We start from the raw sequence: 11356 nt of genomic DNA on the forward strand, positions 1-11356 counted from the left end.
CCTGGGACCTGACCTATCCAGCCTCTCCACCTCATTTCGCCCACCCCCTGGCTCACACGTGACGCTGCCACTCCCCCAACTTTCCTCCTTAGACTTCCGGAGTCCAAGGTGTCTCCTTGACTACGCCCTATTCGCTCGGACTCGCACTCACTGATATCTGCTACTTGAGGTATGTTCTCGCCTTCCCGTTCCCCACCTTGATTCCACGGCCTCCGTGCCTATCCGCCACTAATTTTTTCTGCCCCCCTTTTTTTTAGATTGATTCTCCTTCGCCCGATCACTGACTGGATCGGATGTCGGATCGCTCCCCGGTTCCACAGCATTCAGCCTTGAACGACCCGGTCCACAGGTCAGCCTGGCATTTCGCCAATAATCGCCACGCACTCCCACGCGCCAGTCCCGGTTACCAATCCTCCTCTTCTCTAATTACAGGCCCAGTGATTTCGCATCGACGATATCTCGTTCTGTGCCCCAGGATTACCGCTGATAACTATATTTCCGACAGGTAGTCCTTCTACTTCATGCCCTATTGGCCCTTGTGCTACACTCCCACGCTGAGCTAGGCACTTTTCAGTTGACCCTTCCACATCCTGCGCTATTCGGACAGTTTGTCTATTGTTTCCAGACCCACCACACCGTGCCACCCCTCCTAGGACCTCTTCACGCGCCCAGGCTTTATCGTGGCTCTCCTATCGTGAGTTCCTCAACTCGCATTTGATCCCCTTTAGACAGGCTAATAGTATGTTTTCCGTTCCCTGTCCTGCCGCGCTTGGCCCCCCACCCGCCTTGACTCCACGGCTACCCGCCTTGACTCCACGGCAGCCCGCCAGCCTGCCAGCAGCCCCATTCTGCAATTGATTTCCATACCCTATGACCAACGCCCCACCGCTCCCCTCCACATCAGTCTTATCAGGTTATTGTTGGTTCCCGGCCTCCGGAACCACATCCGATGCAGACCTATGGCCATGAAGCGTCTTTCACTAAGCTGTGCCCTAAATGTGATCTACACTCGCACCCATATCAGGCACCACCCTGACCTGACCTTTCCAGAGCCCTCCTCCGTGCACTCCACCACCTCCACGCTACGCTTGCGCTTTCACTTTCCTTCCTTACCATCCCCTTTTTTCCCCCATGTACTGCACCGTTTTCACTTCAATTCAGTCCTGATGAAGATCCCAAATAATGAGGATCGAAACGCCGTCGACCACTCAGGGCAATAAGAGGCGCAGCCCACAATGTGGTTCATCCTAACTACAGTCAACCTAAATTAGAACCCTAGCTTCTCAATTCATCTGGAGCCACATTGTTTCATTTACTCACTGTAAATATTTAAGCACCATTCACCATGCGCCGTTTATGCTGATCACATTGTCACTTGCGTCGGCACCTTGTTCAACACATGCACATCTTGAGCACCAGGTACAATTAGGGTTGTATTATTTGTTTATCTACAGTGCTGCTACTACTGTAATTTGCCCAATACCAGTTGGGATACTATATGTTTATTACGACTCTTGGGAGCGCAACATGTTCGCCTCGACCAGTGCTGCCCTGCTGGCCCTTAACACCTTGTGTGTATTGGCAAGGGCCTCTTCTTGTTTGTGGTACTCGGCTGAGTCTCTGGGATCCGAGGCTTCCAAGGAGGCTGTTGGTATCATGCTCAGGTGGACTTACGGTATCATGCTTTGGATGACCGAGAGCTAGCGGTGTTTATTCTCCGCTCCGCTCTAGACATCTCGGAGGTGCTGGGCCGGGCCATGGCTTTCTCAGTCGCCCTCCGTCGCCATGCTTGACTTCGGGACGGAGTGTTTCCTGAAAACATTTGGGAGCGGCTCATTGATTTTCCGTTTGATGGCAGCCTGTTGTTCCATGCTCTGGCTGACTCCGCCATACACAGGTTCCTGGCGGGGCTCCGTCCTCCTCCTCCGCCTTATTCTCCTCCTCCTCCTCCTTCCCCTCCTCAGTGACTGCTGAGTTGAGCTGGGTTTGGGTCTTTGGGATGCCCTTGCTGTAGGTGGTGTTTGCTGGCCATTGAGTCCTCCTTGCTGGGACGTTGGCGTTGTTGGCTGCTAGACAGCCCTTGTTGCCTCTGTGTGTGTTTTTGCTGGAATCGTTACACAGACTTGGCCCTGAGATTAGGGCTTCTGTTTTTCTTTGGGCTGATGTCAAGTCTTCCGCGGGGCTGTTTTTCTGCTTTTGCTTTCTCCTCTGCTGCGGAAGTTCTTCCAAAGAGGGTTCCTGTGTTTTAGGACTTACCTTACCCTATATGGGGTAGTGGTAGGTATTATATAGCTATGTTTTGCTGGGGAGAGCTGGTTTTGCAGCATGAATCTTTCTGGATTCACTATGCTGTGCATATTCCGCAATCTGGTGGTTGGGTCCGGAATTGTAGTCCTTTTTTTCTCTTTTTTTTTTCGTAGCCCAGGTGGGTGTCGACGTTCCACCATTTGGTGTACCTTCCGTGACGTCTGCATGCTTCCTGCGGAAGCTCCCACCCTTGGGCGCCATCTTCAGATTCTTTTTTCCGCCGTTTGGTCTGGATTGTCGCGTGAAGCTCCAGATGTTTTGGAGGAGAAAAGAAGAAGATAAAGCCAATTTTCTACAGAAAAGGACTGGAGAAGACTAGGAGAATAAGACATCAAAGCCGGGACGACGAAGGAGAAGTAACTCGAGTTCTTCGACGTCCGACAGGGAATGCGTGCACAGGGGGCCCCCTAAGCGCAGTAATGGACAATACACCCTTTAAATTCTGCCGTAACTGCCACCACAAGTACGCGCAGAAGGACCAGCACCCGGTCTGCAACCTCTGTCTGCCAGTCGACCACGGGAGCAAGACTGCAACACCTGCTCCGTCTTCACACCGAAGACACTCAGAATTCGAGAGAAGCAGAGGATAGCTCACAACACGATGCAGGGCAAGGGCCAGGCACCGTCGCTGTGCGAACTGGGCCTCTCCACCGACAACGAGGACAACATTGCCGAAGATCCAGATGTCTCCACGGTCGCAGAGACCGATAAGAAAGCATCAGACAAGGTAGGAGAGTCTACAACCCCAAAACCCTCGAAAGGGCCTCGAAGGCCTGAGGCAGTCTCTCGAAAATCAGAGTCTAGAGCCTCGAAGGGAGCACCGGCGCCGAAAACCTCGACGACCGAAGCTGCATCCTCCGAAAAATAGCCCAGCGAATCCTTAGAAAAGGACTCCCAGACGGCGAAGACCAGCGAAAAGCCATGGTCGTCGAAGCAGGTCCCCGAAAAAGAAGAACCTCGACTTCGAGAGAGGAGCCGAAAACCACTTCGACGACGCCGTCGAAGAGTGCAGCCGAAACGCTCGACGCCGAGCATGCCGCGCAGATGGAGAGAAAGAAAAGAAGGCTCGAGGCCGAGATGGAGAACATCCTCCTGAGGAAGAAATGCTTCGAAGAAAAGATGAGAAGCTGCAGGATCCCCTCTAAGCCCGGGACGGCCGTCGCCGAGGTAGAGGAGCACGAGAAGTTTGACGCCGAAGAGCTGCCGAAAACTCCGGAGCCCTCGGACCAGGGAGAAGAGGAAGACCTCTATTACACAGAGGGGGAATATGGGGATCAGCGTTTTAGCTACGACTCGGGATCCTCGACGACTCAAGACCTGGACTGGCAGGACATCGATGCCGAAACCCGGAGGAGGCTGTGGAGACATACCCCTCGAGGTCTTCGCTGCCAGATGACATTGGGGCTTACAATGAGGTCATCAAGAAGGCAGCAGCAGCTTATGGGGTTAAATTGGAGGAAGAGAAGCCTGAAGCAGATTTATTGCTGGAAACCTTGCTCTCCACGCAGACAAGAAGCCAGTTCCTGCCCATGCTGAAGTGTGTCATGGACCAAGGGAATGAAGCGTTCAAGGACCCAGCGACTTCCAGATCCGTCACGCCAAGGACAGAGAAGAAGTACAAGTTCTCCTCCCAGGACCCTCCCTACATCAAAGGTTTTTTATTTATTTATTTTAGGTTTTTGTAGAGCGCATAGTCACCCTTGAGTATCCCAGCGCTGAACCTCGTACTCCTAAGAGGGGGGCAAGGAAGACTTCGAGTAGATCAAGGAAAGAGGAGGGTTTTGAGGGATTTCCTAAATCTTAAAAGGTTTGGTTCCGCTCTAAGGTTCGGGGGAAGTGCGTTCCATTTTCTGGCTCTGTTTACAGAGAATCTGCGGCCGCCAACGCGGGTTTTCTTCACCCTAGGGACCACAATAAGGTTTCCCTGTTCAGACCGGAGCGCTCTCGGTGGTTTGTATGGGGTGATCCATGTGCTCAGAATGGGAGGGCCAGCGTTGTGCAGGGTCTTATGGGCCAGGCAGAGGGCCTTGAATGTAACTCTTTCCCTCACGGGGAGCCAATGAAGTTTCCTCAGCGCTGGTTTGGCCGATGTTCTTGATGGGGTGTTTGTGAGCAGGCGGGCTGCGGCATTTTGGGTTTTTTGTAGGATCTGGTAGGTGGCTTCCGGTGCGCCGAGGTAAATGGCGTTGCTATAATCTAGCCTTGCTAGCACTAGGCCTTGGATTAGCAGGAGGCGAGATTTGAATGGTAGTAGGGGCAGTACCTTTCTGCATGATCTTAGAAGCCCATAGCAGATGCCAGCAGTTTTCCTAGCTTGAGTCCTAAAGGTGAGGTCTGTCTCAAGCCACACTCCTAGACTCTTGACCTCTGTTTTGGGGGAGGGGGGGTCACCCATACGGGCGGCCAGATGTCAGGTGGAAGACTCGTGGATTTGTGGCCGAGGAGCAGGATCTCTGTTTTTGACCCGTTGAGCTTTAGGTCGGAGTCGCTCATCCATTGGTGGACGGTGGAGAGACAGTCATGCAAGTTGGAGGGTTTTAGCTTGGGGTGTGAGAGAGTCACCACCAGCTGGGTGTCGTCAGCGTAGCTGACGATCGTGACTCCGAATGGGGCGACCAGCTCCTCCAGTGGGGCCATATACACGTTGAAAAGCGTGGGGCTCAGTGAGGAGCCCTGGGGCACTCCACACTGGAGGGGGATTGGGAGGGAGCGGCTTTCTCCTTCCCAGTTTTGGAAGGAGCGTTGGGAGAGAAAAGATGTGAGCCATCTCAGCGCACTGTCTTGTATACCTGTGTTGTCTAGGCGCTGGGCTAGGACCTGATGGTTGACAGTGTCGAATGCCGCGCTGAGGTCCAGGAGGACCACTGCCACTGATCCTCCTGTGTCAATGATCTCTCTCGCTTTCTCTACTGCCGCCAGGAGGGCGGTGTACATCAGGGCCAGGACCAGGGCGAGGTCCGTCACAGCAGACTCTATTATCGCTGCAACGGCAAGGAGAAGGGCCAACGTCCCGACAACATCTGGGCCACCACCTGACAAGGAGAGCAGGAGGATGGGCCTGACAGGCAGAAAAATCAAAAGAAACGCTGCAATGCACTGGCGGATGGCAAACTCCAATGCCCTCCTGAACAGGCACCAATATCAACATTGGGACGAGGTGGGGCAATTGCTCAAACACCTCCTAAGCAGTTCCAGCAGAGAGCCACACACCTCGTGAAAGAAGGAAAAAACATCGCAAACCCGTGCCTGAAGACAGCTTTGGACGGAGCAGAAACCTCCAGCAGACTGATGGCTATAGGGATCACAGAGAGAAGGCAAGCCTGGCTCAAGATCTCAGGCTTCAAGACAGAGGTTCAGAACAACATCCTGAACACTCCATTCAACGGAGAATCGCTGTTCGGCGCCCCGGTTGATGAGAAGCTCACCCAACTGAAGAAGGATAACGAGACAGTAAGGTCCATGGAGGCCCTGCAATTCAGAGGGATGAGAAGAGGCACTCCGGCAAGGAGGCCAAACGGGAGAGGTGGTAACCAGACGGGAACATCGCAACAGTCGTTCCACCAAGGTCACCAGGGTGACAATCAGGGTCAGCAGAAGCAGACCTGGCACTACCAGAACAGGGGCCAGTCCTTTCGCGGGAGAGGAAACGGGTGAGGCCAGAGAAGGAGAGGCGATGAGCAACCCCACTCTAAGTGACTTCGCACAGAGGATGTGCTCCCCCACTCAAGCCCTCCAAAGGAAGAGCACAAAAAAGCAAAGGGGAGAGGGTTACACGGACAAGACACAAAAGAACATGTAACACCAGTGGGTGGCAGACTAAGATTTTTCCTCCAGGAATGGAGAAAAATAACCACAGACAAGTGGATACTCAACATCATACAGTTTGGATACTGCATAGAGTTGGAAAAGAGGCCGCAAAGCAGAAGACCAAAATAAAAAGAGCACTCCGAAGCATTCCAAGGAGGCTGTTGGTATCATGCTCAGGTGGACTTACGGTATCATGCTTTGGATGACCGAGAGCTAGCGGTGTTTATTCTCCGCTCCGCTCTAGACATCTCGGAGGTGCTGGGCCGGGCCATGGCTTTCTCAGTCGCTCTCCGTCGCCATGCTTGACTTCGGGACGGAGTGTTTCCTGAAAACATTTGGGAGCGGCTCATTGATTTTCCGTTTGATGGCAGCCTGTTGTTCCATGCTCTGGCTGACTCCGCCATACACAGGTTCCTGGCGGGGCTCCGTCCTCCTCCTCCGCCTTATTCTCCTCCTCCTCCTCCTTCCCCTCCTCAGTGACTGCTGAGTTGAGCTGGGTTTGGGTCTTTGGGATGCCCTTGCTGTAGGTGGTGTTTGCTGGCCATTGAGTCCTCCTTGCTGGGACGTTGGCGTTGTTGGCTGCTAGACAGCCCTTGTTGCCTCTGTGTGTGTTTTTGCTGGAATCGTTACACAGACTTGGCCCTGAGATTAGGGCTTCTGTTTTTCTTTGGGCTGATGTCAAGTCTTCCGCGGGGCTGTTTTTCTGCTTTTGCTTTCTCCTCTGCTGCGGAAGTTCTTCCAAAGAGGGTTCCTGTGTTTTAGGACTTACCTTACCCTATATGGGGTAGTGGTAGGTATTATATAGCTATGTTTTGCTGGGGAGAGCTGGTTTTGCAGCATGAATCTTTCTGGATTCACTATGCTGTGCATATTCCGCAATCTGGTGGTTGGGTCCGGAATTGTAGTCCTTTTTTTCTCTTTTTTTTTTCGTAGCCCAGGTGGGTGTCGACGTTCCACCATTTGGTGTACCTTCTGTGACGTCTGCATGCTTCCTGCGGAAGCTCCCACCCTTGGGCGCCATCTTCAGATTCTTTTTTCCGCCGTTTGGTCTGGATTGTCGCGTGAAGCTCCAGATGTTTTGGAGGAGAAAAGAAGAAGATAAAGCCAATTTTCTACAGAAAAGGACTGGAGAAGACTAGGAGAATAAGACATCAAAGCCGGGACGACGAAGGAGAAGTAACTCGAGTTCTTCGACGTCCGACAGGGAATGCGTGCACAGGGGGCCCCCTAAGCGCAGTAATGGACAATACACCCTTTAAATTCTGCCGTAACTGCCACCACAAGTACGCGCAGAAGGACCAGCACCCGGTCTGCAACCTCTGTCTGCCAGTCGACCACGGGAGCAAGACTGCAACACCTGCTCCGTCTTCACACCGAAGACACTCAGAATTCGAGAGAAGCAGAGGATAGCTCACAACACGATGCAGGGCAAGGGCCAGGCACCGTCGCTGTGCGAACTGGGCCTCTCCACCGACAACGAGGACAACATTGCCGAAGATCCAGATGTCTCCACGGTCGCAGAGACCGATAAGAAAGCATCAGACAAGGTAGGAGAGTCTACAACCCCAAAACCCTCGAAAGGGCCTCGAAGGCCTGAGGCAGTCTCTCGAAAATCAGAGTCTAGAGCCTCGAAGGGAGCACCGGCGCCGAAAACCTCGACGACCGAAGCTGCATCCTCCGAAAAATAGCCCAGCGAATCCTTAGAAAAGGACTCCCAGACGGCGAAGACCAGCGAAAAGCCATGGTCGTCGAAGCAGGTCCCCGAAAAAGAAGAACCTCGACTTCGAGAGAGGAGCCGAAAACCACTTCGACGACGCCGTCGAAGAGTGCAGCCGAAACGCTCGACGCCGAGCATGCCGCGCAGATGGAGAGAAAGAAAAGAAGGCTCGAGGCCGAGATGGAGAACATCCTCCTGAGGAAGAAATGCTTCGAAGAAAAGATGAGAAGCTGCAGGATCCCCTCTAAGCCCGGGACGGCCGTCGCCGAGGTAGAGGAGCACGAGAAGTTTGACGCCGAAGAGCTGCCGAAAACTCCGGAGCCCTCGGACCAGGGAGAAGAGGAAGACCTCTATTACACAGAGGGGGAATATGGGGATCAGCGTTTTAGCTACGACTCGGGATCCTCGACGACTCAAGACCTGGACTGGCAGGACATCGATGCCGAAACCCGGAGGAGGCTGTGGAGACATACCCCTCGAGGTCTTCGCTGCCAGATGACATTGGGGCTTACAATGAGGTCATCAAGAAGGCAGCAGCAGCTTATGGGGTTAAATTGGAGGAAGAGAAGCCTGAAGCAGATTTATTGCTGGAAACCTTGCTCTCCACGCAGACAAGAAGCCAGTTCCTGCCCATGCTGAAGTGTGTCATGGACCAAGGGAAGGAAGCGTTCAAGGACCCAGCGACTTCCAGATCCGTCACGCCAAGGACAGAGAAGAAGTACAAGTTCTCCTCCCAGGACCCTCCCTACATCAAAGGTTTTTTATTTATTTATTTTAGGTTTTTGTAGAGCGCATAGTCACCCTTGAGTATCCCAGCGCTGAACCTCGTACTCCTAAGAGGGGGGCAAGGAAGACTTCGAGTAGATCAAGGAAAGAGGAGGGTTTTGAGGGATTTCCTAAATCTTAAAAGGTTTGGTTCCGCTCTAAGGTTCGGGGGAAGTGCGTTCCATTTTCTGGCTCTGTTTACAGAGAATCTGCGGCCGCCAACGCGGGTTTTCTTCACCCTAGGGACCACAATAAGGTTTCCCTGTTCAGACCGGAGCGCTCTCGGTGGTTTGTATGGGGTGATCCATGTGCTCAGAATGGGAGGGCCAGCGTTGTGCAGGGTCTTATGGGCCAGGCAGAGGGCCTTGAATGTAACTCTTTCCCTGACGGGGAGCCAATGAAGTTTCCTCAGCGCTGGTTTGGCCGATGTTCTTGATGGGGTGTTTGTGAGCAGGCGGGCTGCGGCATTTTGGGTTTTTTGTAGGATCTGGTAGGTGGCTTCCGGTGCGCCGAGGTAAATGGCGTTGCTATAATCTAGCCTTGCTAGCACTAGGCCTTGGATTAGCAGGAGGCGAGATTTGAATGGTAGTAGGGGCAGTACCTTTCTGCATGATCTTAGAAGCCCATAGCAGATGCCAGCAGTTTTCCTAGCTTGAGTCCTAAAGGTGAGGTCTGTCTCAAGCCACACTCCTAGACTCTTGACCTCTGTTTTGGGGGAGGGGGGGTCACCCATACAGGCGGGCCAGATGTCAGGTGGAAGACTCGTGGATTTGTGGCCGAGGAGCAGGATCTCTGTTTTTGACCCGTTGAGCTTTAGGTCGGAGTCGCTCATCCATTGGTGGACGGTGGAGAGACAGTCATGCAAGTTGGAGGGTTTTAGCTTGGGGTGTGAGAGAGTCACCACCAGCTGGGTGTCGTCAGCGTAGCTGACGATCGTGACTCCGAATGGGGCGACCAGCTCCTCCAGTGGGGCCATATACACGTTGAAAAGCGTGGGGCTCAGTGAGGAGCCCTGGGGCACTCCACACTGGAGGGGGATTGGGAGGGAGCGGCTTTCTCCTTCCCAGTTTTGGAAGGAGCGTTGGGAGAGAAAAGATGTGAGCCATCTCAGCGCACTGTCTTGTATACCTGTGTTGTCTAGGCGCTGGGCTAGGACCTGATGGTTGACAGTGTCGAATGCCGCGCTGAGGTCCAGGAGGACCACTGCCACTGATCCTCCTGTGTCAATGATCTCTCTCGCTTTCTCTACTGCCGCCAGGAGGGCGGTGTACATCAGGGCCAGGACCAGGGCGAGGTCCGTCACAGCAGACTCTATTATCGCTGCAACGGCAAGGAGAAGGGCCAACGTCCCGACAACATCTGGGCCACCACCTGACAAGGAGAGCAGGAGGATGGGCCTGACAGGCAGAAAAATCAAAAGAAACGCTGCAATGCACTGGCGGATGGCAAACTCCAATGCCCTCCTGAACAGGCACCAATATCAACATTGGGACGAGGTGGGGCAATTGCTCAAACACCTCCTAAGCAGTTCCAGCAGAGAGCCACACACCTCGTGAAAGAAGGAAAAAACATCGCAAACCCGTGCCTGAAGACAGCTTTGGACGGAGCAGAAACCTCCAGCAGACTGATGGCTATAGGGATCACAGAGAGAAGGCAAGCCTGGCTCAAGATCTCAGGCTTCAAGACAGAGGTTCAGAACAACATCCTGAACACTCCATTCAACGGAGAATCGCTGTTCGGCGCCCCGGTTGATGAGAAGCTCACCCAACTGAAGAAGGATAACGAGACAGTAAGGTCCATGGAGGCCCTGCAATTCAGAGGGATGAGAAGAGGCACTCCGGCAAGGAGGCCAAACGGGAGAGGTGGTAACCAGACGGGAACATCGCAACAGTCGTTCCACCAAGGTCACCAGGGTGACAATCAGGGTCAGCAGAAGCAGACCTGGCACTACCAGAACAGGGGCCAGTCCTTTCGCGGGAGAGGAAACGGGTGAGGCCAGAGAAGGAGAGGCGATGAGCAACCCCACTCTAAGTGACTTCGCACAGAGGATGTGCTCCCCCACTCAAGCCCTCCAAAGGAAGAGCACAAAAAAGCAAAGGGGAGAGGGTTACACGGACAAGACACAAAAGAACATGTAACACCAGTGGGTGGCAGACTAAGATTTTTCCTCCAGGAATGGAGAAAAATAACCACAGACAAGTGGATACTCAACATCATACAGTTTGGATACTGCATAGAGTTGGAAAAGAGGCCGCAAAGCAGAAGACCAAAATAAAAAGAGCACTCCGGAAGGGAGCTAACGCTGCTCCGAGAAGAAGCTCAGGAACTCCTCCGGAAGGAAGCCATCAAACCGGCCCCATTCAGAGAAAGGAACAGGGGAGTGTACTCAAACTACTTCCTGGTACCAAAAGTGGACGACAGCCTAAGACCCATCCTGGACCTACGCTTCCTAAACAAACATATAAAGACTCAAAAATTCAAGATGATGTCCCTACAGGAGGTCATCCCACAAATAAGAGACAGGGATTTCATGTCCACCGTGTACCTCAAAGATGCATACCTGCACATACCAGTGAACAGGCAGCACAAGCACATGCTAAGATTCACAGTAAACCAGGATCACTACCAATTCACAACCCTGGCATTCGGTCTTAAGTCCGCTCCAAGGGTGTTCACAAAATGCCTCGCAGCAGTGGCCGCACATCTGCGAAGAGAGGGGATCCACGTGTACCCCTACCTCGACGATTGGCTGATAAAGGC

The sequence above is a fragment of the Lissotriton vulgaris genome, chromosome 5 (genome assembly GCF_964263255.1).
Source record: "Lissotriton vulgaris chromosome 5, aLisVul1.2, whole genome shotgun sequence".
In the NCBI taxonomy this organism is placed as follows: domain Eukaryota; kingdom Metazoa; phylum Chordata; class Amphibia; order Caudata; family Salamandridae; genus Lissotriton; species Lissotriton vulgaris.